This window comes from Oncorhynchus nerka, linkage group LG13, assembly GCF_034236695.1.
Source record: "Oncorhynchus nerka isolate Pitt River linkage group LG13, Oner_Uvic_2.0, whole genome shotgun sequence".
In the NCBI taxonomy this organism is placed as follows: domain Eukaryota; kingdom Metazoa; phylum Chordata; class Actinopteri; order Salmoniformes; family Salmonidae; genus Oncorhynchus; species Oncorhynchus nerka.
Genome location: NC_088408.1, coordinates 46,422,004 through 46,449,995, shown reverse-complemented (window position 1 = coordinate 46,449,995; position 27,992 = coordinate 46,422,004). Strand labels below are relative to the sequence as shown.

The window sequence follows — 27,992 nt, the reverse complement described above, 5'->3', positions numbered from 1 at the left end:
CCCAGCTCTCTGCAGGTCATTCACTAGGTCCCCCCGTGTGGTTCTGGGATTCTTGCTCACCGTTCTTGTGATAATTTTGACCACACGGGGTGAGATCTTGCGTGGAGCCCAGATCGAGGGAGATTATCAGTGGTCTTGTATGTCTTCCATTTCCTAATAATTGCTCCCACAGTTGATTTCTTCAAACCAAGCTGCTTACCTATTGCAGATGAAGTCTTCCCAGCCTGGTGCAGGTCTACAATTTTGTTTCTGGTGTCCTTTGACAGCTCTTTGGTCTTGGCCATAGTGGAGTTTGGATTGTGACTGTTTGGGGTTGTGGACAGGTGTCTTTTATACTGATAACACATTCAAACAGGTGCCATTAATACAGGTAACGAGTGGAGGACAGAGGATCCTCTTAAAGAAGAAGTTACAGGTCTGTGAGAGCCAGAAATCTTTCTTGTTTGTAGGTGACCAAATACTTATTTTCCACCATAATTTGCAGATAAATTCATAAAAAATCCTACAATGTGATTTTCTGGATTCTTTTTCTCATTTTGTCTGTCATAGTTGAAGTGTACCTATGATGAAAATTACAGGCCTCTCATCTTTAAGTGGGAGAACTTGCACAATTGGTGGCTGACTAAATACTTTTTTGCCCCACTGTATTATTATTGTCTGCATTATTAGCTGATATGAATGTTTAGTGTACAACATATATTATTATTGTCTGCATTATTAGCTGATATGAATGTTTAGTGTACAACATATATTATTATTGTCTGCATTATTAGCTGATATGAATGTTTAGTGTACAACATATTGTTACGGTTTTCTTCTAACTCCTCCTCTGACGAAGAGGTGTAGCAAGGATCGGACCAAAATGCAGCGTGGTATTCTTGATACATGTTTAATGACGATGAAAAAACGAACAATACAAAAAAACCTATACAGCCTATCTGGTGCAAACAAACACAGAGACAGGAACAATCATCCACGAAACACTCAAAGAATATCACTGCCTAAATATGGTTCCCAATCAGAGACAACGATAATCACCTGCCTCTGATTGAGAACCACTTCAGGCAACCATAGACTTTACTAGATAACCCTACTAAGCCACAATCCCAATACCTACTAAAACCCCAAGACAAAACACACCACATAATAAACCCATGTCACACCCTGGCCTGACCAAAATAATAAAGAAAACACAAAATACTAAGACCAGGGCGTGACAGAACCCCCCCCCCCAAGGTGCGGACTCCCGGCCGCACACCTAAACCCATAGGGGAGGGTCCGGGTGGGCGTCTGTCCACGGTGGCGGCTCCGGCACGGGACGTGGACCCCACTCCAACAAAGTCTTACTCCCCTTGCATAGCGTCCTTAGATTGGCGACCCTCACCGCCGACCTTGGCCTAATAACCCTCACCAAGGACCCCACTGGACTGAGGGGCAGATCGGGACTGAGGTAGCTCAGGACTGAGGGGTAGCTCAGGACTGAGGGGTAGCTCAGGACTGAGGGGTAGCTCAGGACTGAGGGGTAGCTCAGGACTGAGGGGTAGCTCAGCACTGAGGGGTAGCTCAGCACTGAGGGGTAGCTCAGCACTGAGAGGAAGCTCAGCACTAAGAGGAAGCTCAGCACTGAGAGGAAGCTCAGCACTAAGAGGAAGCTCAGGCAGGTAGTAGGTTCTGGCAGATCCTGGCTGGCTGGTGATTCTGGCAGATGCAAGCTGACTGGCGGATCCTGGCTGACTGGCAAATCTGGAAGATCCTGGCTGACTGGCGGATCCTGGGTGACTGGCGGATCTGGAAGATCCTGGCTGACTGGCGGATCCTGGCGGCTCTGGCGGATCCATGCAGACTGGCGGCTCTGGCTGCTCCATGCAGACTGGCAGCTCTGGCTGCTCCATGCAGACTGGCAGCTCTGGCTCCTCCATGCAGACTGGCAGCTCTGGCTGCTCCATGCAGACTGGCAGCTCTGGCTGCTCCATGCAGACTGGCAGCTCTGGCTTCTCCATGCAGACTGGCAGCTCTGGCTGCTCCATGCAGACTGGCAGCTCTGGCTGCTCCATGCAGACTGGCAGCTCTGGCTGCTCCATGCAGACTGGCAGCTCTGGCTGCTCCATGCAGACTGGCAGCTCTGGCTGCTCTATGCAGACTGGCAGCTCTGAACAGGCGGGAGACTCCGGCAGCGCTGTAGAGGAGGAAGGCTCTGGCAGCGCTGGACAGGCAAGGCGCACTGTAGGCCTGATGCATGGTGCTGGCACTGGTGGTACTGGGCCGAGGACACGCACAGTAAGCCTGGTGCGGGGAGCTGCAACCGGAGTTGCGTGGAGGTGGTAAAACCGTGCAGGCGCACTGGAGCTCTTGAGCACGGAGCCTGCCCAACATATATTATTATTGTCTGCATTATTAGCTGATATGAATGTTTAGTGTACAACATATATTATTATTGTCTGCATTATTAGCTGATATGAATGTTTAGTGTACAACATATATTATTATTGTCTGCATTATTAGCTGATATGAATGTTTAGTGTATAACATATATTATTATTGTCAGAACAACTGGGACTCGTGTCAGTTCAGTCTTTCTCCCTGCAACATTCAAGACCACAAAGTGTGGGTGACTGACAGTCTGACAATGTTACTGTCGGTGTAAATGTCCAATGTTTACTTCGCTATTAGCATCTCATATATTGTAGATGTGAGTCATTTAGCAGACGCTCTTATCCAGAACGACTGACAGTAGTGAGTGGATACATTTTTCGTACTTGTCCTCCGTTGGAATGAAACCCACAACCGTGGCATTGAAAGCTCCATGCTCGACCAACTAAGCCACATGGGATCGACATCCTGTGTCACACTGAATGATGTCCCCACACACCCCACCTATAGTTCACTAGTTCCGGTGTAAAACCTACCCATCTACCTCCCCCTTTTAATTGTAAACAACAACAATGTTCAGTGTTTCACATCACTGAATAAATACCACACACAAACACACTCACTTCACCTTCTCTCCCCCGCCCGCACCAGGCTGAGAACTTACTCCTAGACGCTGACATGAACATCAAGATTGCCGACTTTGGCTTCAGAAAGGAAAATGGGCAGTAGCTGAATTCTGCGGCTCCCCACCCATCTCGCCCAGAGCTGTTCCAGGGGAAGAAGTACGACGGGCCTGAGGTGGACGTCTGGAGCCTGGGAGTCATACTGTACACACTCGTGTCAGGGTCGCTGCCCTTCGACGGTCAGAATCTGAAGGTGTGTGCAAATATGTGTATGTGTGTTGACCTTTAACTCTGGCCTTCACTCTTATGTCCCAATTCTCTACCCATCTGTCCTAAATGTGCACTTGCTTTGAAAGGAAAGGACTAGTGAATGGTAAAAACTCCATCTCGTCCATGCTTACACTTACATACCATGCTAACTGCGTGGGGAAGAGTACCAGATTACACTTTGGGAGACAGGTTGAGACACAGGGTCTATATATCCTCTGTAAGAGCTGAAAGTGTTGTCTACAGGGTAAATACCGTATCCCTTTCTACATGTCCACCGACTGACCCCTGACCTCTAGACCTCCGACCCTTCCTTTAACCTCTCCTCTCTATCTCCCCCTATAGGAACTGAGAGAGCGTGTTGTAAGGGGTAAATACCGTATCCCTTTCTACATGTCCACCGACTGACCCCTGACCTCTAAACCTCCGACCCTGCCTTTAACCTCTCCTCTCTATCTCCCCCTATAGGAGCTGAGAGAGCGTGTTGTAAGGGGTAAATACCGTATCCCTTTCTACATGTCCACCGACTGACCCCTGACCTCTAAACCTCCGACACTGGCTTTAACCTCTCCTCTCTATCTCCCCCTATAGGAGCTGAGAGAGCGTGTTGTAAGGGGTAAATACCGTATCCCTTTCTACATGTCCACCAACTGACCCCTGACCTCTAAACCTCCGACACTGCCTTTAACCTCTCCTCTCTATCTCCCCCTATAGGAGCTGAGAGAGCGTGTTGTAAGGGGTAAATACCGTATCCCTTTCTACATGTCCACCGACTGACCCCTGACCTCTAAACATCCGGCCCTGCCTTTAACCTCTCCTCTCTATCTCCACCTATAGGAGCTGAGAGAGCGTGTTGTAAGGGGTAAATACCGTATCCCTTTCTACATGTCCACCGACTGCGAAAACCTCCTCAAGCGCTTCTTGGTGCTCAACCCATCCAAGCGTGGTACACTTGAGGTGAGGGAGCATGTCTGAAATGTAAATATGTCTTACGCTTACTACTTATGTTACTTCGCCGTCCACGGACTCCTTCCTTCTTCACCTCACTGTGTGTGTGTGTGTGTGTGTCTAGCAGTGGGAAATGCCTGGTTTCTGTCTGTGTGATGTTTGGGATGCAAGGTTTGAACACAGCACCTTCATGCCCACACGCTGGTACGTGCACACGCTGGTACGTGCACACGCTGGTACGTGCACACGCTGGTACGTGAACACACAAGGTACGTGTGTGCACTATCGTCTTCCATCCGATAGAGTAGATTTCCCATTGCTAGACACACACACACACACACACACACACACACACACACACACACACACACACACACACCCACCCCCATCACACCTATCCCTCCCCCATCTACACCTGTCCTGTCTGTACACTCACCCATCTCCCTGTGCTGAGGAAACAGACATAATTAATTAAACAGCTAAAGGCAGTCCTACCACTCTCATCACATGTGTCCCTGTGTGTCCTTGTGTATTTATCTAAAACTGACCATAGATCAGAGTCTAGGGGCATTCTCATCCTATTCTGGGAGCATTCTTTGTGTGTGTCCGTGTGTATTTATCTAAAACTGACCTTAGATCAGTGTCTAGGGGCAAAAACCTGTTTTTGCTTTGTCAATATGGGGCATTGTGTGTAGATTGATTCGAAAGGTATTCAATCCATTTTAGAATTAGGCTGTAACGTAACAAAAGTCAAGGGTCTGAATATTTTTCGAATGTAGTGTACGTTGTAAAATGTCATTCATAGGCTAGGTTGTAGCAACCTCATGATGGGTATATGGAAAGTTTAAGTATCATGTAGTAGCCTCAGCCTTTCAATGATGTTTTGAGCTGGGTGAATGGAAAATGGATGACAGTCATCCAATATGCTGTAATAGAAATAAGGTCATGCTCATAAAACAAATGTATTGTCCTCCCTCATCTGAAACGGAACCGACCGCCACTGTTGTTAATGTAGCAAGGTTGAATGCAAACTGTCCACTGAAATCCTAATTGATTTTGCTTCAATTTATTTAAGTGATCACTGTGCTGTTGCTTATGTGAGGGATTTAAAAATGTACGTATTATCATGAAAAGGAATTGGAAGCAGTTTGATACTCAGGGTTTTGTACATGATGTTTTTAACTTTGCCTGGAATAAAGTTGAATTCATCCCGGATCATTCCAGGAATCATGCAACAAGCATGCCCCTTTCAAACAAAACAGAATTACAGGCAGAGACAGCCCTTGGTTCTTTGTGGGCTTAAGGTCTGATTCAGCTGATGATTGGATGGCTTTTAAACGCCTTCGGGAATCAGGTTGTGGCTATGACCCGAAAGCTGAAAGCAGACCACTATCTCAAGTCTACTGCTGATAATCTGAATAATCCTTCAACATTTTTGAAAAGTTTAGAGTGCAAAGGAGATGCACAGCTCCCTAAACAACTGCTGGTTGACTCACAGGTGGTAATTGAGAACCTTTATTCTGAACTCTTTTAGTCATAATTTTCTTGATGCAGGTTATTTAATAGGGTTAAAGGTCCATTAGCGCCCCCTGGGAAATTACCCAACACTCCCTCCCCCATTTCTCCTTCACCCAAATCCAGATAGCTGATGTTCTGAAAGAGCTGCAAAATCTGGACCCCTACAAATCAGCTGGCCCAGACAATCTGGACCCTTTAACACTCCGTTAAGGGCACTTTGAATACCGGGTTCTTCCTTTCGGCCTCGTAAACGCTCCAGCTGTCTTTCAGGCATTAGTAAATGATGTCCTGAGAGACATGCTGAACATCTTTGTTTTCGTTTACCTTGACGATATCCTGATTTTTTTCACCGTCACTCCAGATTCATGTTCAGCACGTTCGACGTGTCCTCCAGCGCCTTTTAGAGAATTGTCTTTATGTGAAGGCTGAGAAGTGCACTTTTCATGCCTCCTCCGTCACATTTCTCGGTTCTGTTATTTCCGCTGAAGGCATTAAGATGGATCCCGCTAAGGTCCAAGCTGTCATTGATTGGCCCGTTCCTAAGTCACGCGTCGAGCTGCAGCGCTTTCTCGGCTTCGCGAATTTCTATCGTCGTTTCATCCGTAATTTCGGTCAGGTGGCAGCTCCCCTCACAGCCCTTACTTCTGTCAAGACGGGCTTTAAGTGGTCCGTTTCCGCCCAGGGAGCTTTTGATCTTCTCAAGAATCGTTTTACATCCGCACCTATCCTTGTTACACCTGACATCTCTAGACAGTTCGTTGTCGAGGTTGACGCGTCAGAGGTGGGCCTGGGAGCCATTCTTTCTCAGCGCTCCCTCTCTGACGACAAGGTCCACCCTTGCGCGTATTTTTCTCATCGCCTGTCGCCGTCGGAACGTAACTATGATGTGGGAAACCGCGAACTGCTCGCCATCCGCTTAGCCCTAGGCGAATGGCGACAGTGGTTGGAGGGGGCGACCGTTCCTTTTGTCGTTTGGACTGACCATAGGAACCTTGAGTACATCCGTTCTGCCAAACGACTTAATGCGCGTCAGGCTCGTTGGGCTCTGTTTTTCACTCGTTTCGAGTTCGTAATTTCTTATCGTCCGGGCTCTAAGAACACCAAGCCTGATGCTTTATCTCGTCTCCTCAGTTCTTCAGTAGTCTCCACCGCCCCCTGAGGGGATTCTCCCTGAGGGGCATGTTGTCGGGTTGACTGTCTGGGGAATTGAGAGGCAGGTAAAGCAAGCACTCACTCACACTCTGTCGCCGCGCGCTTATCCTAGGAACCTTCTTTTCGTTCCCGTTCCTACTCGTCTGGCCGTTCTTCAGTGGGCTCACTCTGCCAAGATAGCCGGCCACCCCGGCGTTCGGGGTACGCTTGCTTCCATTCCCCAGCGTTTTTGGTGGCCCACTCGGGAACGTGACACGCGTCGTTTCGTGGCTGCTTGTTCGGTCTGCGCGCAGACTAAGTCCGGGAACTCCCCTCCTGCCGGCCGTCTCAGACCGCTTCCCATTCCCTCTCGACCGTGGTCTCACATCGCCTTAGATTTTATCACCGGTCTGCCTTCGTCAGCGGGGAAGACAGTTATTCTTACGGTTGTCGATTATTCCCCTCGCTAAGCTCCCTTCTGCTAAAGAAACGGCACAAATCATCATCGAGAATGTTTTCAGAATTCATGGCCTTCCGTCAGACGTCGTTTCGGACAGGGGCCCGCAGTTCACGTCTCAATTTTGGAGGGAGTTTTGCCGTTTGATTGGGGCTTCCGTCAGTCTCTCGTCCGGCTTCCACCCTCAGTCTAACGGTCAAGCAGAACGGGCCAATCAGACTGTTGGTCGCATCTTACGCAGTCTTTCTTTTCGTAACCCTGCGTCTTGGTCAGAACAGCTCCCCTGGGCAGAATACGCCCACAACTCGCTTCCTTCGTCTGCGACCGGTCTATCTCCTTTTCAGAGTAGCCTCGGGTACCAACCTCCGCTGTTCTCGTCTCAGCTCGCCGAGTCCTGCGTCCCCTCCGCTCAGGCTTTTGTCCAACGTTGTGAGCGCACCTGGAAGGGGGACAGGTCTGCACTTTGCCGTTATAGGGCGCAGACTGTGAGCGCCGCTAATAAGCGTAGAACTAAGAGTCCTAGATATTGTCGCGGTCAGAGAGTATGGCTCTCCACTCAAAACCTTCCCCTTAAGACAGCTTCTCGCAAGTTGACCCCGCGGTTCATTGGTCCGTTCCGTATTTCTCAGATCATTAATCCTGTCGCAGTGCGACTTCTTCTCCCGCGATATCTTCGTCGCGTCCACCCGGTCTTCCATGTCTCCTGTGTTAAGCCCGTTCTTCGTGCCCCCGCTCGTCTCCCCCCCCCCCCCCCATCCTTGTCGAGGGCGCACCTATCTACAGGGTCCGTAAGATTTTGGACATGCGTCCTCGGGGCCGTGGTCATCAGTACCTAGTGGATTGGGAGGGGTACGGTCCTGAGGAAAGGAGTTGGGTTTCCTCTCGGGACGTGCTGGACCGTTCGCTGATCGATGATTTCCTCCGTTGCCGCCAGGTTTCCTCCTCGAGTGCGCCAGGGGGTGCTCGGTGAGTGGGGGGGTACTGTCATGTATTGTCATATTATGTCTTGTTCCTGTTCTTTCTCTTCACTCTGTCTCCCTCTGCTGGTCGTATTAGGTTACCTTCTCTTTCTCTCCTCCTCCAGCTGTTCCTCATCTCCTCTAACTACCTCATTCACCCTTTACCCACCTGTTCCCTTTTTCCCTCTGATTAGGTCTCTATTTCTCTCTCTGTTCCTGCTTCTTTCTTTGCCAGATTCTCGTTTGAGTTTCTCATGCCAGAACCAAACTATCGTCTCGTTTGCTTCACCCTTGTCCTGTCCTGTCGGAATCTGCCTGGCAAGTGCATCCTGTACTCAGCTAACTGTCTTATCGTTGGTACTGTGTCCAGTTCATCTGATGCTACGTTGTGTCCAGTTCATCTGATGCTACGTGAGATCAGGTACCTCTGTTCCTCTACGACCCGCGCCTACCCAGAGAGACCTGCAGCCTGTCGCCGCTAACCCAGCTATTCTCCTCTGCTGCTAAGAAGGGGGCTCTTTGTAATTATCAGAAGGACTTTTTGTTTCATTTGTCGCCCTCTCTGCGGGTTGTCTATTTTGCCATTATCTACATCTGAAGAGGATCTATGTCTTCCCTGTGTTTACATTAAAGGACTCTGTTTTTGTTAAACCGCTTTTGGGTCCTCACTCAAGTGCATAACACCTTTCTTTTTTTAAATTATCCGCCGCAATTGTTGCAACTCCTATTACTATCCTGTTCAACCTCTCTTTCGTATCGTCTGAGATCCCTAAAGGTTGGAAAGCTGACGCGGTCATCTCCCTCTTCAAAGGGGGTGACACTCTAGATCCAAACTGTTACAGACCTGTATCTATCCTACCCTGCATTTCTAAAGTCTTAGAAAACCAAGTTAACAAACAGATCACCGACCATTTCGAATCCCACCATACCTTCTCCGCTATGCAATCTGGTTTCAGAGCTGGTCATGGGTGCATCTCAGCCACGCTCAAGGTCCTAAACGATATCATAACCGCCATCGATAAAAGACAATACTGTGTAGCCATATTCATCGACCTGGCCAAGGCTTTCGATTCTGTCAATCACCGCATTCTTATTGGCAGACTCAAAAGCCTTGGTTTCTCAAATGACTGCCTCGTCTGGTTCACCAACTACTTCTCAGATAGAGTTCAGTGTGTCAAATCGGAGGTCCTGTTGTCCAGACCTCTGGTTGTCTCTATGGGGGTGCCACAGGGTTCAATTCTCGGGCCAATTCTTTTTTCGGTATACATCAATGATGTCGCTCTTTCTGCTGGTGATTCTCTGATCCACCTCTACGCAGACGACACCATTCTGTATACTTCTGGCCCATCTTTGGACACTGTGTTAACAAACCTCCAGACGAGCTTCAATGCCATACAGTACTCCTTCCGTGGCCTCCAACTGCTCTTAAATGCAAGCAAAACTAAATGCATGCTCTTCAACCGATCGCTGCCCGCGCATCTAGCATCACTACTCTGGATGGTTCTGACTTAGAATATGTGGACAACTACAAATACCTAGGTGTCTGGTTAGACTGTAAACTCTCCTTCCAGACTCACATTAAGCATCTCCAATCCAAAATTACATCTAAAATTGGCTTCCTATTTCGCAACAGAGTATCCTTCACTCATGCTGCCAAATATACCCTTGTAAAACTGACTATCCTACCGATCCTTTCTTTCTGCGATGTTATTTACAAAATAGCCTCCAACCCTCTACTCAGAAAATTGGATGTAGTCTATCACAGTGCCATCCGTTTTGTCACCAAAGCCCCATATACGACCCACAACTGCGACCTGCACACTCTTATTGGCTGACCCTTGCTTCATATTCGTCGCCAAACCCACTGGCTCCAGGTCATCTATAGGTTTCTGCTAGGTAAAGCCCCGCCTTATCTCAGCTCACTGGTCACCATAGCAGCACCCACCCGTAGCACGCGCTCCAGTAGATATATTTCACTGGTCAACCCCAAAGTCAACCCCTTTGGCCGCCTTTCCTTCCAGTTCTCTGCTGCCAATGACTGGAACGAACTGCAAAAATCACTGAAGCTGGAGACTTATTTTTCCCTCACTAGCTTTAAGCATCAGCTGTCAGAGCAGTTTACCGATCATTGCACCTGTACATAGCCCATCTATAAATAGCCCACCCAACTACCTCATCCCCATGTTGTTATTTATTTTCTTTCTCCTTTGCACCCCACTATCTCTACTTGCACATTCATCTCCTGGACATCTATCACTCCAGTGTTTATTTTCAAAATGTAATTATTTCGCCACTATGGCCTATTTATTGCCTTACCTCCCTAATCTTTCTACATTTGCGCACACTCCATATAGATTTTTTTTTTGTCTTATTGACTGTTTGTTTGTTTATCCCATGTGTAACTCTGTGTTGTTGGCGTAGCACTGCTTTGCTTTATCTTGGCCAGGTGGCAGTTGTAAATGAGAACCTGTTCTCAACTGGTCTATCTAAGGTGAAATTAAGTAAAAAGCAAGCCTTCTCCAGGTTCTCTGTCTCGGAGCTGCAGACGTCATTGCTCCTTTATTATTGCAACTTTATTATCCCACCAGGGGGAAATTCATTTGGTCATGTGCTTAAAAATACATACAACCTAAACTACACAATAATTCATTCAAAGTGCTATAGCTACACATTTAAAGTGAAAGTGCAATATGGTGTATACTGGAGGGACCAACAGACTATCTATTATACAGCTGGAATAAAAATTGTCCCCATATCTATCTGTTTCCATTTTCTTTAGAAGTTTCTTTCCCCTTGTCTGGCTGGAAGAAGTTTCTTTCCCCTTGTCTGGCTGGAAGAAGTTTCTTTCCCCTTGTCTGGCTGGAAGAAGTTTCTGTCCCCTTGTCTGGCTGGAAGAAGTTTCTTTCTCCTCTTCTGGCTGGAAGAAGTTTCTTTCCCCTTGTCTGGCAGGAAGAAGTTTCTTTCTCCTTGTCTGGCAGGAAGAAGTTTCTTTCCCCTTGTCTGGCAGGAAGAAGTTTCTTTCCCCTTGTCTGGCAGGAAGAAGTTTCTTTCCCCTTGTCTGGCAGGAAGAAGTTTCTTTCCCCTTGTCTGGCTGGAAGAAGTTTCTTTCTCCTTGTCTGGCTGGAAGAAGTTTCTTTCCCCTTGTCTGGCAGGAAGAAGTTTCTTTCCCCTTGTCTGGCAGGAAGAAGTTTCTTTCTCCTTGTCTGTCTGGAAGATGTTTCTTTCCCCTTGTCTGACAGGAAGAAGTCTCTTTCCTCTTGTCTGGCAGGAAGAAGTTTCTTTCCCCTTGTCTGGCTGGAAGAAGTGTCTTTCCCCTTGTCTGGCTGGAAGAAGTTTCTTTCCCCTTGTCTGGCTGGAAGAAGTTTCTTTCCCCTTGTCTGGCTGGAAGAAGTTTCTTTCCCCTTGTCTGGCTGGAAGAAGTTTCTTTCCCCTTGTCTGGCAGGAATAAGTGTCTTTCCCCTTGTCTGGCAGGAAGAAGTTTATTTCCCCTTGTCTGGCAGGAAAAAGTTTCTTTCTCCTTGTCTGGCAGGAAAAAGTTTCTTTCTCCTTGTCTGGCTGGAAGAAGTTTCTTTCCCCTTGTCTGACAGGAAGAAGTTTCTTTCTCCTTGTCTGGCAGGAAGAAGTTTCTTTCTCCTTGTCTGGCTGGAAGAAGTTTCTTTCCCCTTGTCTGGCAGGAAGAAGTTTCTTTCCCCTTGTCTGTCTGGAAGAAGTTTCTTTCTCCTTGTCTGGCTGGAAGACGTTTCTTTCCCCTTGTCTGGCAGGAAGACGTTTCTTTCCCCTTGTCTGGCTGGAAGAAGTTTCTTTCCCCTTGTCTGGCTGGAAGAAGTTTATTTCCCCTTGTCTGGCTGCTGCTGTGACTGCATTTTGAGTGAAGGGGATGAGTATTGTCCTGTAAAATGCTTTCAAGTTTCAGGATGATGAGAACATTCATCTTTAACCTCACCCTAGAATGAAATATCCAAGTTGTGGAAATCAGGATTTGTCCAACCTCTTTTGAAAGGAGGTGATCACATTCTTCTGAATAACTATTGTCCCACAATCTAAATAGTCTGTTCTGGCAGAGGTATTGGAGGCCTTGCCTCCAGGAAAACTATATTTTGAGTGGTATGCAATCAGGTGTCAGGTCTAGCCACATAACTGTCATAGCAACATTGAGGGTTTTGAATGATATTCACTGTGTTCTAGATAGGAATCTTCATTGTGTATCTGTATCGATAGACTAGTCAAAGCCGTTTTACAGTGTGGACCATACTCTCTGTCTTGGTGCAGATATTGAAGTGTATTGGGATTACTGGTAATGTCTTGAGTGGTTTGTGAACAAGAGTGCCTTGACTTTTTCCACATTTTGTTATGTTAAAGCCTGAATATTAAATGTAGATATTTTTGGTCACTGGCCTACACACAATAGCCCATATTGTCAAAGTGGAATTAATTATTATTACAATTTTTTTTAAATTAATAAACAATGAAGCTGAAATGTCCTGAGTCAATAAGTAGTCAACTCCTTTGTTATGGCAAGCCTAGATAAGTTTAGGAGTAAACATTTGCTTAGCAAGCAATGAATTTCAAATACAGATTCAACCACAAAGACCAGGGAGGTATTCCAATGCTTCGCAAAGAAGGGCACCTATTGGTAGATGGGTAAAAACAAAAAAAGCTGACATTGAATAACCCTTTGAGCACGGTGAAGTTATTAATTACACTTTGGATGGTGTATCAATACACCCAATCACTACAAAGATACAGGTGTCCTTCCTCACTAAGTTGCGTAGAGGAAGGAAACGGAGGCCAATGGTGATTTTAAAACAGTTACAGAGTTTAATGGCTGTGAATCTTCATTGTGTATCTGTGCTTCTACACCTGCATTGCTTGCTGTTTGGGGTTTTAGGCTGGGTTTCTGTACAGCACTTTGAGATATCAGCTGATGTACGAAGGGCTATATAAATCCATTTGATTTGATGGGCAAAAACTGAGGATGGATCAACAACGTACTTATTCCACAATAATAACCTCTTTGACAGAGTGAAAATGAATAAGAATAAAAATATGCATCCTGTTTGCAACAAGGCAATGAAGTAATACAGCTAGAAATTAGGCAATTAACTTTTTGTCCTGAATACAATGTGTTATGTTTGGGGCAAATCCAATACAACACATTACTGAGTACCTCTCTCTGTATTTTCAAGCACAGTGTGTTAAGCCAGATGGTTGTGAGTCGGTCACCGTAAAGATCGATTTTAGGTCCCCTGTTTATTATCTATATCAACATCATTGGGAGCCATATTGAGACAGCTGATGTACATTTTTACGTGGAAGACACTGTTCTCTATTCAAGTGACAGCAGTTTAACGTTGGCTTTTGAAAAGCTCTAACATCATTCAACAGAATCTGTACAATTTGAAGCTTGTTCTGAAATCTTCTAAATCAAAATGCTATTTTCTAATACTAACCATCCTGAAAAGCATGTAATTACTACCTGGCTCCCCCATTCAACTTATCAGATGCTCCCCATTGGAATGGATCCTGGGTCGCGTTCAGGATGTTGCAACGTTCCAGAATATTGCAGATATAAATATATTGTATAGAGTTGACACGATTTCCTCTTGAGAGAGAAGGATTTATTTTTCAATCTGAATGGTATGTAAAGTTCTCTGCTGAATGTGACCCCAGTAAACTACTCTACTGACCGACAGTCCTTCTATAGACCCTCATCCAGAGTTGGGGTGAATTCTATTCCAATTCAGTCAATTCCTGATTTGAAATTAAATTGGAATTGGTCCCAACCCGGGCCCCCCCCATCCCAAATCTGGACCTGGAGGTCCGCCACTTTGCTGGTTTTCATCCTTCCCTTCTAATTAAGGAACTGTTCAGACATGAGACACTAGGGTCGACTTCATGAGGCACCAACGCTTGTTTGTGTTATCTGTTGAAAAATATTTTGAAATGTTTTCTGTGGTGTGCCCCAATGAACACAATCTACAGTGGGGCAAAAAAGTATTTAGTCAGCCACCAATTGTGCAAGTTCTCTCACTTAAAAAGATGAGAGAGGCCTGAAATTTTCATCATAGGTACACTTCAAATATGACAGACAAAATGAGAAAAAGAAATCCAGAAAATCACATTGTAGGATTTTTTATGAATTTATTTGCAAATTATGGTGGAAAATAAGTATTTGGTCACCTACAAACAAGCAAGATTTCTTCTTCTTTAAGAGGCTCCTCTGTCCTCCACTCGTTACCTGTATTAATAGCACCTGTTTGAACTTGTTATCAGTATAAAAGACACCTGTCCACAACCTCAAACAGTCACACTCCAAACTCCACTATGGCCAAGACCAAAGAGCTGTGAAAGAACACCAGAAACAAAATTGTAGACCTGCACCAGGCTGGGAAGACTGAATCTGCAATAGGTAAGCAGCTTGGTTTGAAGAAATCAACTGTGGGAGCAATTATTAGTTAATGGAAGACATACAAGACCACTGATAATCTCCCTCGAACTGGGGCTCCACGCAAGATCTCACCACGTGGGGTCAAAATGATCACATGAACGGTGAGCAAAAATCTCAGAACCACACGGGGGGACCTAGTGAATGACCTGTAGTGAGCTGGGACCAAAGTAACAAAGCCTACCATCAGTAACACACTACGCCGCCAGGGACTCAAATTCTGCAGTGCCAGACGTGTCCCCCTGCGTAAGCCAGTACATGTCCAGGCCCGTCTGAAGTTTGCTAGAGAGCATTTGGATGATCCAGAAGAAGATTGGGAGAATGTCATATGGTCAGATGAAACCAAAATAGAACTTTTTGGTAAAAACTCAACTCGTCGTGTTTGGAGGACAAAGAATGCTGAGTTGCATCCAAAGAACACCACACCTACTGTGAAGCATGGGGGTGGAAACATCATGCTTTGGGGCTGTTTTTCTGCAAAGGGACCAGGATGACTGATTCATGTAAAGGAAAGAATGAATGGGCCATGTATCGTGAGATTATGAGTGAAAACCTCCTTCCATCAGCAAGGGCATTGAAGATGAAACGTGGCTGGGTCTTTCAGCATGACAATGTTCCCAAACACACCGCCCGGGCAATGAAGGAGTGGCTTCGTAAGAAGCATTTCAAGGTCCTGGAGTGGCCTAGCCAGTCTCCAGATCTCAACCCCATAGAAAATCTTTGGAGGGAGTTGAAAGTCTGTGTTGCCCAGCAACAGCCCCCCAAAAAAGCACTGCTCTAGAGGAGATCTACATGGAGGAATGGGCCAAAATACCAGCAACAGTGTGTGAAAACCTTGTGAAGACTTACAGAAAACGTTTGACCTCTGTCATTGCCAACAAAGGGTATATAACAAAGTATTGAGATAAACTTTTGTTATTGACCAAATACTTATTTTCCACCATAATTTGCAAATAAATTCATTAAAAATCCTACAATGTGATTTTCTGGATTTTGTTTCTCATTTAGTCTGTCATAGTTGAAGTGTACCTATGATGAAAATTACAGGCCTCTCTCATCTTTTTAAGTGGGAGAACTTGAACAATTGGTGGCTCACTAAATACTTTTTTGCCCCACTGTAGGTGAATGGCATCTCGGGCCATTCAGTGAAATGAATCAATCATTTTACTACCAGGAAGAATCTAACACCAGCAGATGTCCAGGCTGTGACATCTGAAAAGATGAGAGAAGCAATATTATAATGGCCCCTAATTTTGCCTTTTGATAGCTTAGGTTGAAATATTTATAAATTGCTGTATCTATTACAGATCTAAGTGCATAGGCGCACAATGTAGGGGTGAGTGGTTGATTTAGGATTAGGCATCACTGTTATGAAATTCCACTTTGTTTGGCGGGTAATTGGGCCTCTAGAGCCGAGACTGATGTTTGTGTCTGTCCTTCTCCCTCATAGCAAATCATGAAGGACCGGTGGATAAACGCAGGCCTAGAGGAGAATGAACTGAAGCCATTCATGGAGCCAGAACAGGACATCACAGACCAGAAGAGAATAGGTACATTGACTCCAACACTCCTCTCTCTATATATATCAGCGGCTCCCAATTTGCTTCCTTACCTTTCAATGCTTTCAGATCTGAACAGGTATAGGTTTAAAGAGTGTAGGGGTGGAGCTTCTACCATATTGCTTACACCTTAGATCTGCATTAAGGAAGGGTTAGGGAGGGAATTGGGGACTGGCTTTACATCTATAAATCTGTACACTGTATCGTCCTAAATGGCACTCCATTCCCTAAATAATGTAATATGATTGATAGGGCTCTGGTCAAAAGTAGTGCACTATGTAGGGAATAGGGTGCCATTTGGGAGAGTCAATGACTTTATTAAACCAGGGATGGTCATGCCGCTTCATGGAGAGTTAATGAGTATACAGGCTTTTGATCCTGTCTAGCTCTAACACACCTGATTCAGATGGGTTGGTACATGTATGTAGAGGGAATCGCCCCTTACCCCCTGTGTTAGGGGCTAGCCTTGAATGCTGTGCCCAACGTGAGCCTGGCAGAGCTGTGTTGTTTTCAGACACGCAGGCAGCACATGGTCTAGCACTTCCCTTAGACACACACACACCTTAACACACACAGTCATTAAAAGACACAGAGTCATTCAAAATCATGCACGACCATGCATTAACACAACCGAACTCAGTAACACAGTCATTATTGAAATACATGTGTGCGTGCGAACAAACGCACACACAGATCCACACAGATCCACAAGTCGATACAGTCTGGCAGGCCTTGTTCTTTCCACTCGGACCCCCAGGGCTTGCCCCCTCCCCTACCATGCCCTCTGTCGATGGCAGCATTGATCTCACTCAGCAGTGGGAGAGAGACGAGTGTGTCAGAGGATATTCCACAGTCTCAACAACAAGGAGGCCCTGTTTGGTTCCCCACATTATGTACAGTTTATTCACCTTTATTTACGGTCTTCATTTTAGATTTTGTTTTTGGGTTAGGTTATGTTTGTTTCACCAGCAGTCAGTGCTCTGTCAATATGTCTCTAATGTGTGCATTAGTATGTTGTTGCTGAACATACAATTTAGCCTTGTGGGATTAATAATGTTTATTCAATTAAATTAATAAGTTCAATGCCCCCTAGTATTTTTGGTTCCCCCTTAACAAACAGGAAATGGCGATGTTCACACGCTCCCAGCCTATTGGTTATTTGCTTTTCTCCTCACATATTTGTTTCTTTATTGAATAGAGGCTGTGAGAGGGAGAGACGGGGAAGTTGAGAGGGTCAGAAGGGTGTGGGCCAGATTCAAACCCACGCCGACACGGTGTGCTCTGTAGGCAGCAGCCCGAACTGCTAGACCACCACAGGCTATTGGGTGTTTTTATTTAAGAAATGTATTTCACTTTTACTTAACTAGGTAGGTTGAGAACAAGTTCTCATTTACAACTGCGACCTGGCCAAGATAAAGCAAAGCAGTGCGACGCCAACAACAACACAAAGTTACACATGGGATAAACAACCGTACAGACAATAAAACAATAGAAAATCTGTATACAGTGTGTGCAAATGAGGATCACAGAATCACCCGCAGCAAGATGAACATCATTAATATATACACAGAGAAAAGAGTTGGACCGGGAATTGAACCCTGTGGCACCCCCATAGAAACTGCCAGAGGTCCAGACAACAGGCCCTCTGATTTGACACGCTGAACTCTATCAGAGAAGTAGTTAGTGAACCAGGCGAGGCAGTCATTAGAGAAACCAAGGCTTTTGAGTCTGCCGATAAGAATAAGGTGATTGACAGAGTCGAAAGCCTTGGCCAGGTCGATGAAGATGGCTGCACAGTATTGTCTCTTATCGATGGCGGTTATGATATTGTTTAGGACCTTGAGCGTGGCTGAGGTGCACCCGTGACCAGCTCGGAAACCAGATTGCATAGCGGAGAAGGACATCAGCTGTCTGGATTTGGGTGAACCAGAAGCCTTGGGCCGGTTGCTGCGGGGGGCCGCAGAGCTATTGGCCGGAGTTGGGGTAACCAGTTGGAAGCGTGGCCAGCCGTAGCGAAATGCTTCTTGAAATTCTCGATTATTGTGGATTTATCGTTGGTGACAGTGTTTCCTAGCCTCAGAGCAGTGGGCAGCTGGGAGGAGGTGCTCTTATTCTCCATGGACTTTACAGTGTCCCAGAACTTTTTTCAATTAGTGCTACAGGATGCAAATTTCTGTTTGAAAAAGCTGGCCTTGGCTTTTCTAACTGCCTGTGTATATTGGTTCCTAACTTCCCTGAAAAGTTGCATATCGCGGGGACTAATCGAAGCTAATGCAGTGCGCCACAGGATGTTTTTGTGCTGGTCAAGGGCAGTCAAGTCTGGGGTGAACCAAGGGCTATATCTGTTCTTAGGTCTACATTTTTTAAAGTGGCATGCTTATTTAAGATGGTGAGGAAGGCACTTTTGAAGAATAACCAGGCATCCTCTACTGATGGGATGAGGTCAGTAGTATTTTTTCAGGATACCCGGGCCAGGTCGATTATAAAGACCTGCTTGCAGAAGTGTTTTAGGGGGCGTTTGACACTGATGAGGGGTGATCGGACCCATAACGGACGCAGGCAATGAGGCAGTGATCGCTGAGATCCTGGTTGAAAACAGCAGAGGTGTATTTAGAGGGCAAGTTTGTCAGGATGATATCATGGGGTTCCCATGTTTACGGATTTGGGGTTGTACCTGGTAGGTTCCTTGCTAATTTGTTTGAGATTGAGGGCATCTATCTTAGATTGTAGGACGGCCGGGGTGTTAAGCATATCCCAGTTTAGGTCACCTAACTGTACGAACTCTGACGATGGATGGGGGGCAATCAATTCACATATGTTGTCCAGGGCACAGCTGGGAGCTGAGGGGGGTCTATAACAAGTGGCAACAGTGAGAGATGGATTTTTAAAAGTAGTAGCTCGATCTGTTTGGGCAGAGACCTTGATAGCTTGCAGAGCTCTGTCCTACTATCTCTACAGTAGATTGCAACTCCTCCCCCTTTAGCAGTTCTATTTTGATGGACAATGTTGTAATTGGGGATGGAAATTTCTGACTTTTTGGTGGCCTTCCTAAGCCAGGATTCGGACACAGCAAGGACATCAGGGTTGGCGAAGTGTGCTAAAGCAGTGAATAAAACAAACTTAGGGAGAAGGCTTCTGATGTTAACATGCATGAACCCAAGGCTTTTCCGGTTACTGAAGTCAACAGATGTGAGCGCCTGGGGACACACAGGGCCTGGGTTAACCTCTACATCACCAGAGGAACAGAGGAGGAGTAGAATGAGGGTACAGCTAAAGGCTATAAGAACTGGTCGTCTAGTGCGTTCGGAACAGAGTAAAAGGAGCAGACTTCTGGCCGTGGTAGGATAGATTCAGGGCATAATGCTCAGGCAAGGGCATGGTAGGGTGCGAGAACAGTGGAGGTAAACCTAGGCATTGAGTGACGACGAGAGAGGCTGCATCTCTGGAAGTGGCATTAAACTAGGTGCTGTCTCCACATGTGTGGGGGGTGGGGCAAGGGAGGTAACTGAGGCATGTAGAGCGTGGGAGTAGGGGCTCCGCAGTAAAACAAAACAATGAGAGCTACCCTAAACAACAGACATAAAGCAATCACAGGTGTTGATTGGGATGGCTAAGACAACGGGTAAACAGCTAAGACAACAAGAACGGGTAAATGGATGAATGAATGGGCAGAGAGGGTCAGTTAGTTACACACAGGGCCCGAGTTCAAGGCTGGGGCCGACAGATAAACAAAATGAAGTACCGTGTTAATGAGCAGTCCAGTAGGTATCAGCTGTGTAGCCGTGGGATCATAGGGTCCAATAAGCAGCAATGGACGAAACAGGGAGCCGCTCGGCAGTCGTCACTACGCTAGGCGAGCGGGAGACACGGCGCTCAGAGAGTTAGCGGGTCGGGGCTAGTAGCTGGGTCCTCACCGACATCAACGACGCAGAGGCCGGTTGAGAGCACATCGGCCGATATACATCAGCAGACCAGTCGTGATGGATCGGCGGGGCTCCGTGTCGATAGAGGGTCCAGGCCAATTGGCAAGAGAGGTATTGTAGTTGGTGTACTTTGTTTGCTAGCTGGGGGAATGGGCCTATCTCGAGGCTAACTGGTGCTTGCTTCTGGACAAGGGCGTTAGCCACGATAGCCACTCGGTAGTCGCTAGCTAGCTGCGAGGATCCGGTGTAATGGTCCAGAGCTTGCGGCAGGAATCTGGAGATGTAGTGGGGGGAAAAAAGCAGTCCGTTATGCTCAGGGCTGATATTGCGCTGTGCAGACTGGCAGATATTATCCAGGCTAAAGCGGCTGGTGTCTGTGCTAAAGGTAAAGACTGCTAGCAGTGGCTAACAATGACTAAATAGCTAGTAGCTAATTACCTGGCTGGCCTCTGAAGGCTAGCTTCTGATGGAGGTTCCAGTTCTAAGGTCTAAAAAGATCCGTACCACGTTCCGTGAGGCTAATGCCTGTCCTGTCCCACTCCTGATTCCCTGCAGACATCATGGTGGAGATGGGCTACACTCAAGAGGAGGTCACTGAGTCTTTAACCACGATGAAGTATGATGAGATCACTGCCACCTACCTGCTACTGGGCAGGAAGTCCACAGAGGTAAGGACAGACTGGGCAAAAGTGGCCCAATCCCAAATTGTCCCCCAAGCCCTGCACTGGGCAGATACTGAGAGGATTTGACCTGTGAAATCAATCTGGTAATAGCTTCACCTTGCCCTCAGATAGGCTCAGTGGAAGTTTCACAACATTGCTAATACCAATCAAATCCTCTCAATCTCCACAAGTGTGTAGGGTTAAGGGAACGATTTGGGATTGACCCAGTACCTGGCCATAAATGACCATGTTAGAAAGCACTGGTTCTATTCTATTCCTTGCTTTTAGCACAATTTTTTTTTTTTTAATCAAGGTTTAGGGGTATGTAAGTGGTTGAAAGTATACAGATTTGAAACCAAATGACATGCATACTATCTGAAGTGACACAGTCTGTTTGGATGATACCGCCATAGTCACAAATGTCCCTATTTGAAATGCTATGTGAAACATATTGAGTGACTTTTCCAAAGAGCACAGATCCAAAAGATACAGTAAAACTCATCTGCAGCGTGATTTAATAGGAAACTTTTCTTCTCTCTCGAAGTTGGAGGCTAGTGACTCCAGCTCTAGCAGTAACTTGTCTCTGGCCAAGGCACGGCCTGCCAGCGAGCACAACAACAACGGCCAGTCTTCTGCCCATCTCAAGACCCAGCGGTCCATCTCCGGCACTCAGAAACAGAGACGCTACAGCGACCAGGGTGAGGGAGAGGGGGCATGGAGAGAGCAGAGGGGGCATAGAGAGAGCAGAGGGGGCATGGAGGGAGGAGAGGGGGAGAGAGTGGCTGGGAGGGGAGGAGAGGGGGGGAGTGGCTGGGAGGGAGGAAGGGGGGCTGGGAGGGAGCAGAGGGGGCATGGAGAGAGCAGAGGGGGCATGGAGAGAGCAGAGGGGGCATGGAGAGCGCATGGAGAGAGGAGAGAGTGGCTGGGAGGGAGGGGGGACTGGGAGGGAGAGAGGGGCTGGGAGGGAGGAGAGGGGGAGAGAGGGGGGCTGGGAGGGAGAGAGGGGCAGGGAGGGAGGAGGGGGGGACAGAGGGGCTGGGGGAGGGAGAGAGGGGCTGGGAAGGAGGTGAGGGAGGAGAGAGGGCCTGGGAGGGGGGAGAAAGGGGGAGAGGGGGCTGGGAGGGAGAGGGAGGGAGGGAGGGACTGGGAGGAAGATGATGTAAGTGGGACAGGAGGAAAGGAGGTAAAGAGAATATGGGAAAATATAGGAAGATGCATGTGAACCTCCAATGCAGCACAGTTCCCATTTTAACTCCACACTGATCCCTGTATCTCTCCCTCCCTCCATCCATCCAGCCGGTCCGTCCATCCCCTCGGTGGGCTATCCCAAGAGGAGCCAGACCACCTCGGCCGACAACGGCGACTACAAAGAGGATGGGTGTGCTCAGACCCAGAAGTCTGGTTTGTCGGGTGGGCGCAGTGGCGGCGTTGCCCCTGCCAGTCCCCTACTAGGTAATGCCAACAACCCCAACAAGGCCGACATCCCCGACCACAAGAAAGGCTCTACCACACCCACCGTGAGTACAAAGAATATACACATGGAAGATACACTACACTCATTAAAAAAGCATGGTCATTATTTGCTGCTATAACAGCCTCCACTCTTTTGGGAAGGCTTTCAACTAGATGTTGGAACATTGCTGTAGGGACTTCCATTCAGCCATAAGCATTAGTGATGTTCGCAGTTGGCTATTCAATTCATCCCAAAGGTGTGCAGGCCAGTCAAGTTCTTCCACACCAATCTCGACAAACCATTTCTGTATGGACCATTGCGTTGTGCATGGGGGCATTGTCATGCTGGAACAGGAAAGGGCCTTCCCCAAACTGTTGCCAAAAATGTGAAAGCACTGAATCGTCTACAATGGCATTGTATACTGTAGCGTTAAGATTTCCTTTCACTGGAACTAAGGGGGCCCGAACCATGAAAAACAGCCCCAGACTGTTATTCCTCCTCCACCAAACTTTACAGTTGGCACTATGCATTCGGGCATCCGCCAAACCCAGATTCGTATGTTGGACTGCCAGATGGTGAAGCGTGATTCATCACTCCAGAAAACGCATTTCCACTGCTCCAGAGTCCAATGGCGGCGAGCTTTACACCACTCCAGCCAACGCTTGGCATTGTGCATGGGATTTTAATTTTACCCCCTTTTTCTCCCCAATTACTATTTTGTCTCATCGCTGCAACTCCCCAACAGACTCAAGTGAGGTAAAGGTCAAGGAATGCGTCCTCCGAAACAACAATGAGCCAAGGAAAGCCCCCCCCGCCAAATCCTCCCCTAACCCAGACAGCGCTTTGCCAATTGTGCGCCGTGCTATGGGACTCCCGGTCACGGCGTTTGTGATCCAGCCTGGGATCGAACCCGGGTATGTAATAACGCCTCAAGCACTGTGATGCAGTGCCTAGACCGCAGCGCCACTCGGCAGGCTGCGCATGGTGATCTTAGGCTTGTGTGTGATTTTCTCGGCCATAGAAATCCATTTCATATAGAGACAGTTTGGAACAGCAGCACTCACAGTTAGTGAGTGTTGCAACGGAGGACAGATGATTTTTATGTGCTTCAGCACTCGACAGTCCCGTTCTGTGAGCTTGTGTGGCCTACCACTTCCCGGCTGAGAGGTTGTTGCTCCTAGACATTTCCACTTCACAATAACAGCACTTACAGTTTAACTGGGCAGCTCTAGCAGATGAACTGACTTGTTGGAAAGATGGCATTCTATGACGGTACGACATTGAAAGTCACTGAGCTCTTCAGTAAGGCCATTCTACTTACAATGTTTGTCTATGGAGATTGCATGACGGTGTGCTCTATTTATACACCATCAGCGGGTGTGGCTGATATAGCCGAATCCACTAATTTAAGGGTTGTCTACGTACTTTTGTATACACAGTGCATTCGTGTGTATTCAAACACCTTCACTTTTTCCACAATTTGTTACATTACAGCCTTATTCTAAAATGGATTACATTTTTGTTTTTTCTCACCAATCTACACACAATTACCCCATAATGACAAAGCATTTTTGCAAATGTATAAAAAATAGAACCCTTACTTACATACAGTGGCCAACAAAGGGTATATGACAAAGTATTGAGATAAACTTTTGTTATTGACCAAATACTTATTTTACACCATAATTTGCAAATTAATTAATTAAAAGACCTACAGTGTGATTTTCTGGAAATTTTTTCTCTCATTTTGTCTGTCATAGTTGAAGTGTACCTATGATTAAAATTACAGGCCTCTCTCATCTTTTTAAGTGGGAGAACTTGCACAATTGGTGGCTGACTAAATACTTTTTTTGCACCACTAAGTATTCAGAGCCTTTGCTATGAGACTCCAAATGTATCTCAGGTGCATCCTGTTTCCATTGATCATCCTTGAAATGTTTCTACAACTTGATTGGAGTCCACCTGTGATAAATTCAATTGATTGGACATCAATTGATTGGACATTTGGAAAGGCACACACCTCTCTATATAAGGTCCCACAGTTGACAGTGCATGTCAGAGCAAAAACCAAGTCATGAGGTCGAAGGAATTGTCCGTAGAGCACCGAGACAGGATTGTTTCAAGGCACAGATCTGGGGAAGGGTACCGAAACATTTCTACAGCATTGAAGGTCCCCAAGAACACAGTGGCCTCCATCATTCTTAAATGGAAGAAGTTTGGAACCACCAAGACTCTTCCTAGAGCTGGCAGCCTGGCCAAACTTAGCAATCGGGGGAGAAGGTCCTTGGTCAGGGAGATGACCACGAACCCAATGGTCACTCTGACAGAACTCCCGAGTTCCTTTGTGGAGATGGGAGAACCTTCTAGAAGGACAACCATCTCTGCAGCACTTTACCAATCAGGCCTTCATGGTAGAGTGGCCAGACGGAAGCCACTCCTCAGTAAAAGGCACGACAGCTCACTTGTAGTTTGCCAAAAGGAACCTAAAGGACTCACAGACCAAGAGAAACAAGATTCTCTGGTCTGATGAAACCAATATTTAACTTTTTGGCCTGAATGCCTAGCGTCACATTTGAAAGAAACCTGGTACCATCTCTACGGTGAAGCATGGTGGTGGCAGCATCATGCTGTGGGGATGTTTTTCAGCGGCAAGGACTGGGAGATTAGTCAGGATCAAATGAAAGATGAACGGAGCAATGTACAGCGAGATCCTTGATGAAAACCTGCTCCAGAGCGCTGAGGACCTCTGGGGCTAGGTTCACCTTCCAACAGGACAACGACCCTAAGCACACAGCCAAGACAACGCAGGAGTGGCTTCGTGACAAGTCTCTAAATGTCCTTGAGTGGCCCAGCCAGAGCCCGGACATGAACCCGATCGAACATCTCTGTAGAGACCTGAAAATAGCTGTGCAGCAACGCTTCCCATCCAACCCGACCGAGCTTGAGAGGATCTGCAGAGAAGAATGGGATAAACTCCCCAAATACAGGTGTGCCAAAGTTGTAGCGTCATACCCAAGAAGACTCAAGGCTGTAATCACTGCCAAAGGTGCTTCAACAAAGTACTGAGTAAAGGGTCTGATTACTTACGTAAATGTGATATTTACATTTTTATTTGCATTTCTAAACCTGTTTATTTCTTCGTCATTATAGGGTATTGTGTGTAGATTGATGATCATTAAACATGTTTTATATCAATGTTGGAATAAGGCTGTAATGTAACAAAATGTGAAAAAAGTGAAGGGGTCTGAATATGTCCAAGTGCACTGTATAGTGTATATACACACAGGTTCACACACCAACCACAATTACGCAGACATTAACGCACGGTCATTCTCGCTCACAGGGTGATGTCAATGTTGGAAAAAGAGAGAGAGAATGTTTACAGCATTTGTACTGGTCCTCATTAGTACAGTATCTCCTCTTGTTTTTCTTCAATTGTCTGTTTTCCTCTCCATAATTCTTCTACTGCTATGAGCTAGTGTGTTGTGGTCTGCATGACTTTCTTTCTTCTGTTTGACCTTTCATTATTTCTGGATCTCTTTCTCTGTCTGTCACCCATCTGTCTCAGCTTCCTTCCTCACCCATCTATCAATTCAATTGAAGAAACTTTATTGGCGTGAAAAGTGAAAGAACTGACAAAAAGCACAACAGTGTAAATGGATTGTGTTTAAAAAATAAAATAAAAATTCCTCTTTCTTTCTTTCACTCTCTCACCCTTATCCTCTTTCTCTCTTTCCATAACCCTCTCGCTCTCTCCCTCCAGGCTAACTCAATGTCAGGGGGCATGACGAGGAGGAACACGTATGTGTGTAGTGACAGGAATGCCTCGGACCGCCACTCCGCTGTCATCCAGAATGGAAAAGAGAACAGGTGAGAGGGGCCAAAGCTCTGTCCTGTTGTCCCTCCTGGCCCCCTAAATACAGGCACACAGACCCAGATACATGCATACACACACGTTTTAAAAAACGTTCTAGTCATTTAGCAGACACTCTTATCCAGACTGACTTACAGGAGGAATTAAGCACTTTGCTCAAAGACATATTGAGAGATTCTTCACCTATCCGGCTCGGGGATTATAAAATGGCACTGGAGGGGATGGCTGCTGTTTTATTGGCTCTTAACCAAATGTGCAATTTGTTCGTTTTTTCGTGTTATTTGTAACTTATTTTGTACATAATATTTATGCCACTGTCTGTTATGCCCGAAAAGAGCTTCTGGATACCAGAACAGCGATTTACTCACCTCGAAATGGATGAAGAATTTTTCTTTAATGAGTCGGACGAGAGGGATTTTCCAAGACACCCGAACGGGCCCTCATCCCCATCATTCGCAGGAGAAAGAGACAGAGATTTTGCGGAAGGAGATAGGGGTGCCTTGTGAGGAACAGGCGACGAGTGGCTAATCTGCCTTTGCCATCGGTACTATTGGCCAACGTACAATCGCTCAATAATAAAATGGACGAACTAAAAGCACATATATCCTACCACCATGACATTAAAAACTGTAATATCTTACGTTTCACCGAGTTGTGGCTGAATGACGACATGAATAACATACAGCTGGCGGGTTATACAATGTACCGGCAGGATAGAACCTCTGATATGACAAGGGGTGGGAGTCTATGTATATTTGTAAACAGCTGGTGCACGATATCTAAGGAAGTCTCGATATTTTGCTCACCTGAGGTAGAGTATCTCATGATAAACTGTAGACCACACTATCTACCTAGAGAGTTTTCATCTGGATTTTTCATAGCTGTATTTACCACCACAAACCGATGCTGGCACTTAGACCGCTCTCAATTTATTTATATTTTTGATTTATTTTACCTTTATTTAACCAGGTAAGCTAGTTGAGAACAAGTTCTCATTTGCAACTGCGCCCTGGCCAAGATAAAGCACAGCAGTTCGACACGTACAACAACACAGAGTTACACATGGAATGAACAAAACATAGTCAATAATACAGTAGAAAAAAAGAAAACAAAGTATATATACAGTGAGTGCAAATAAGGTCAAATATGGGAGTTAAGGCAATAAATAGGCCATGGTGGCGAAGTAATTAAAATATTGCAATTAAACACTGGAATGGTAGATATGCAAAAGATGGATGTGCAAGTAGAGATACTGTGGTGCAAAAAAAAGCTTTGGGGGTGACCAGTGAGAGATACCTGCTGGAGCGTGTGCTATGAGTGGGTGCTGCTATGGTGACCAGCGAGCTGAGATAGGGCGGGGCTTTACCTAGCAGAGACTCTAAGATAACCTGTAGCCAGTGGGTTTGGCGACGAGTCTGAAGCGAGGGCCAGCCAACGAGAGCGTACAGGTCGCAGTGGTGGGTAGTATATGGGGCTTTGGTGACAAAACGGATGGCACTGTGATAGACTACATCCAGTTTGCTGAGTAGAGTGTTGGAGGCTATTTTATAGATGACATCGCCGAAGTCAAGGATCGGTAGGATGGTCAGTTTTACGAGGGTATGTTTGGCAGCATTAGTGAAGGAAGCTTTGTTGCGAAATAGGAAGCCGATTCTTGATTGAATTTTTGATTGGAGATGCTTAATGTGAGTCTGGAAGGAGAGTTTACAGTCTAGCCAGACACCTAGGTATTTGTAGTTATCCACGTATTCTAAGTCAGAACCGTCCAGAGTAGTGATGCTGGATGGGCGGGCAGGTGCGGGC

General features: G+C 46.4%; 1 pseudogene; it reads left to right on the top strand.

Annotated features, from left to right (window-relative positions):
* The window catches only part of LOC115139574 (MAP/microtubule affinity-regulating kinase 3-like), a 144,684-nt pseudogene that overhangs the window by 89,819 nt on the left and 26,873 nt on the right, over positions 1–27,992 (top strand).